Source organism: Pinus tabuliformis, chromosome J (assembly GCF_031772625.1).
Source record: "Pinus tabuliformis cultivar Carrire ecotype Pingquan chromosome J, CPIR1, whole genome shotgun sequence".
In the NCBI taxonomy this organism is placed as follows: domain Eukaryota; kingdom Viridiplantae; phylum Streptophyta; class Pinopsida; order Pinales; family Pinaceae; genus Pinus; species Pinus tabuliformis.
Window position 1 is genome coordinate 1,501,526,277 of NC_142295.1, and position 5,395 is coordinate 1,501,531,671.

The window sequence follows — 5,395 nt, forward strand, 5'->3', positions numbered from 1 at the left end:
AATGTTTGTCACCCTCCTAAAATTCTCTTATTTCTACATTCCTCCCAATTAAGTTTGTTGTTGAAATCAATCTCGAGGCACTTGTACTTGTATTCATTTACCTCTTCAAGAATGTGGACTTCAAAGAAGAACGTAAATTGGCTTTCCTTCCTTTTATTAGAGAAAATTATTATTTTGGTCTTGCTATTATTGATTTGCATCCCCACTACTCTACAAAAATGCTCAAGGGCATATAGGTGCATTTACAATCCATGGGCCAATTTAGAAATCAATACAAGATCATCAACATATAAAAGAATTTTTAGCACAAACTCCCCCAACTGAACACCATCTCCACCTTGCAGATTTATCCACTCTTCTAGTTTATCAATATAGAAACCAAAAAGAGTAGGGGGATAGAGGGCAACCTTGCTTGACTCCAAAGTCACTTCTAAAGCTTTCATATAATAGACGGTGATGGGGTGTACTATTACGTCACTTTGTGATGTGAAGGTCACTGGTTCGAATTGCCATGGGTAAAAATCCAGCCATGTTAAGGGTTGGTGTGGCCCAGGTCAGGTGTGATCCCTGGGTGGTTTTGACGGCTTAGATGCCCCTAGATCACAGTTTCTCAAGCGACAAGTCAAGCCTATTTGAATCTCTAGAGAACTCAGACCACTTAAACCAAAAAAAAAACTAAAGCAATAACTAAGCCACTTTGCTAATGTTAGCATTAATTTTGGCAATTCGTGCATTAACTAAAGGCAGTTGGTGGTGGCAGTTGTGTATCTCAACCAAACTGCTTGAAGGATACTTTTTGTTGTTGTCAAAATCATGGAAGTGTTTTCGTAGTTTCCCTTAATTGCTTCTTGTTGCACCTCCAGCAAGCACATAATAAATTACTCAGCAAATGCTCCCACCATTTCTGATCAAGGTCAAGGGTGCATGGCATTGTTGCATGTGTTCCAATCCCCATAATAGTACACTTCAATGATCCTACACAGTGCTTATGTAAAGCAGATGTATTTGAAGTAGGAAATTAGAGATATAAATTCTATAATTACATGCTTCTATTTAAATTTTATATTTTAGATGGTCAAACTTGTATTTAGAAGTTTTTATGTATGGAAAGTTTGTTTTAGCTTATATTTCAACCAGGGAGGCTGCAGAGCAGCAAGTTCTTTCATGTTTGAGAGAGGCTGTTGTCAGTAATCTTTTTTTGAATATGGTTGCACACTGATCATATTTGGCCAGTCAGCAGGACTCGCTTGTATCCTTGTTATCACTTGTGTCACACTAATTATGCATTTATGTTTCACACACCATATCATCCAAAAGCTGTTTGTCAAATCCAGAAATCGATTTATTTGCTGTACGGATGAAAATCTATGACCATCTTTAGTGTTACAATGTTACGAATTTTACTTTATAAATTTATGATTCGAATGTATTGTCTTACTGCCTCTATAAAGATTTTGAGTTCATCCTGCATTCATGGAGATCATTTATAATAGCCCCTGCATGCTTTTCATGATTTGCAGGCTTTAACTTGTTGATGCATAGGAATAGACCAAAAATTCCTCGTATATTTTTTCCTCACAGGCTTTGTCCCATTTCAGCACTAAGTCACCAATATCAAAAGCTTTATGCCCGACTGAGCTTGAATCAAACCATGATTTTACAGTTTTTTGATGTTTGGCATAAATGTTAGTTGCTTTTTCTCTTTCTTCCTCTAACTTAATGATTTGCGACAATCGATATTGTAGAGAAGAGCATGGTTGGGCTTCAATTGATTGAACAAGGTCTAATGATGGCAAGGAAATATTGGTAGGAAGAACAACTTCCTTGCCATAAACCAAATTCTAAGGAGATGTCCCTAAAGATGTTTTGAAAGTAATCCTATCAACCCAAACAACAAAAAGAAGAGATTTATGCCAATTCTTTTGTTTATCATCAATGGTTCTTTTAATTATCCTTAAGAGATTTTTATTAGTTGATTCAACTAACCTGTTACCTTGTGGATAATAATTAGATGAATATTTAAGCTTAAAGCCTCTTTTTAAAGCAAACTCGATCATAACATTCTCGGGAAAATATGTAGCATTATCAAACATGAGAGAGTTTGGAAGTCCAAACTTGGTTATGATTTATTATTCGATAAAATCAATAATGACCTCAAAATTAACAACCTTGACAGGAATGGCTTCAACCCATTTCATAAAGTAATTCGTTGCAATAATGATATACTTATGCTGCTTAGTAGAGTTTGGAATGATCTCACCTATTACATCAAGGCCCCATTATTCAAATGGTTGATCAATTGTAATAGGTTGTAAAGGCAAAGCAACCTTATTTTCTCTTCCAACAGCAGTTTGACAGACTTTGCAGTTTCGAACATAGGTGTAGGCATCTTTAAATAGCGTTGGCCAATAGTAGCCAGCATGGAGAATCTTGTGAGTTGTTGTTTCTGCTCCATAATGACCACATGCTTGTCCATCGTGAAGATCCTGCAAAACCTTTTCAGACTCAGCTTTTTCCAAACATCTAAGAAGCATAGAATCATAATTTTTACGAAAAGAATACCATTCAAAAGCTGCTAATTATTTGCTTTGAGCTTCAAATCTCTCTTTTTCTTTGGCACCAATTCAGCTGGTGCATGACCATAAGTCTTGTAATAAATTAAATCTAAATATTGGTAATTTGAATCAATAAGGCATGCCTCGGTTGATTGTTCCTCTTTACTTGTGTCTTCTTGAGATGAAATCGAAGGATAACTTGTTACCAACTTACAAAATCTTTGGCCTCTTACAATTTTGGTAGGTTTGATTTCCAAATCGTATTCTTGTAGTGTAGTCGCCCAATAAGCTCTTTTCTCACCAAGATCCCTCTGCAATAGCAATTTCCTAACAATTGGAAAAGGCACGGCGACAGTGGTATGTACTTTCAGCAAAAATGGCCGAAAATATTTGATCTCTTTGTGCACAACTAATGCTTGTTTCTCAACTTTTGAATAATTTAATTCGGCTCCTTGTAAATTAGAGCTATAAAATGCAATTGGATCCTCTTCATTTTCTTCATTTAACCATAGCAAATGAATTATTAGAAGCGAAAGTGTATAATACAAACTCTTTGTTAAAATCGGGAGAAGAAAGAGAAGGAGAATTAATAATGGGTGTTTTATAGAATCAAATGCTGATTTTTCTATTGAAGCCAACTTATAAACCGCTTTCTTTTTAATTAAATTTTGTAATGGTGCAATGATTTGTGAAAAATTAGGCACAAAACGTTTCACAAAATTAATCTGCCCTAAAAATGATTGCATTGATTTTTTATTGTGGGGCAGAGGAATTTCATAAATTACTTTGATTCTTTCGGGATCAATAGAAATACCATCCTTGGAAACAATAAATCCCAACAATTTACCTTCTAAAGCAAAAAATGATTTTTTGGGATTTAATGAAATACCATATCTCCTACATCTTTCAAAAATTAATTTCAAATCATGTACGTGATTACTTCTCTTTTTTTAATAAACAATAATATCATCTAAGTAAATCACTACAAATTTATTAATTAATCCTTTAAAAACAATCTCCATTGCTCGTTGAAACATAGCTCCAGCGTTGACTAGACCAAATGGCATTTTCTGGTATGCATAAGTGCCCCACTTGGTCCTAAAAGTTGTCTTGAGCTTATCGTCAGAATGCACCATAATTAACTGTAACCTGAAAAACCATTTAAAAAGGACATTTTTTGTGAGCTTGTTACAAATTGTAAAACCTGTTCCATAGGAGGCAACGGAAAATTATCCTTCTCGGAAGCTTTATTCAAATTACAAAAATCAATGCAAATCCTAATGTCACCATTCTCTTTCCGAACTGGAACTGAATTCGATACCCATTTTGAATGTCGAACAAGAAATATGATTTTAGCTTTGAGCAGTTTATTAAGTTCAACTTTAATTTCATATTCTAAATTGGGGTGGATTTTTGTGAGTTTTTGTTGAACAAGTTTAACTTTCGATGACATCGGAATGGTATGTTGAATAATAGATGTATCAAAAGTTTTCAGATCATTATAGTTCCAAGCAAAAACATCCATGTATTTTCTTAATAATTGAATAAAACTAAGTCTCTCGTCATGGGATAATAAAAGGCCTAAATTAACATTCCTTGGTTCTTGATCAGCGCCGAGATTAACTATGTCAAATCTTAATGTGCTTCTCTGAACTTTACAATTTGTTGTTTTCTTGAATCTATCTTTTAAATCGTAAAGATCTTTAAGTTTTACTACTGTTATAGGCAAAGAATTTTCATTGAGTTTATCGTTAAGAGAAGTGTTAAGATTTTTATCATGTTCTTCTTCATCAATAACTTGATCAGTGTAAGTTCCTTCAGAGGTGAGAAAGTTTATTATATTTTCATGGAGTTGTCTTTAGTGCGATTTTTTGGAGATTCCGGTGATGAAATCCGGTGGAAAAAATTGAGGTTAAACCTTGATTTGTATTATTTAAAATGGTTTTTTAACTGCATATTTGGATTCAGCACCCTGAAAAACCCTTGGGACGCTTTGATTGTGCATAAATTAGCTATCAAACTTGCGATTTCAATAAATTGCTGCCAGATTTTGACCGGAAAAACCCACTGGAAAAGCTTCCAAAAGTCTCTTTAAAGACAACTCCTATCTTCATCATCGTTGAACACTCTCCAGTTTGTGATATTGTCAGGAACAGGAAGAAAAATCAACTCAATAGAAAATCTATATGGGTTAAAAGTTTCATGAGGAGTTAACTTGGATGCAACGTTTACCAAAAGATCAGTGCTAGCATTTTGAATCCTAGGAATTAGTAATATATTGAATGCTGTAAAATGAGAAATCAATTTCTGAATTAATGACTAATAATGTTTAAGATGACTTGAAACGTAATGAATATTATTACGTACTTCTCTTATTATAATTTTAGAGTCACGAGATAACTAGCGGGGGGGGGGGGCGCGAAATGGCTTTGAAATTTCGCATAACTATTGTTAGCACTTTGTAATTTTCCGAGGTTGCAGAAGAAAATCACAAAGGTAACCACAAACCTACTTTGGAAGCTGGGATCTAGCCCTGCCAGCTTCAGAGAGGGCTCTCTCTATAAGATTTAACTTTGTTGTATTGAATATTAGGCTAGTTATGAAGTTTAAGGTTTGATTTGTATTTGAATGGTTGGTTGATAACTAGATTACCATTGGGATATGGAGTCTGTTTCATAAAGTACGGATTGATTTCAGTGTTTACAAATAGATCTCACAAGGCAGGGTAGCCAAACTAATTGGATTCTTTTAGTTTATGAGATGGGGAAGGAAGAACAGATTAAGATTCACTTTAGATATAGAGCATTATTACCTGAATTCTATATTTAAAGTTCAGTAGA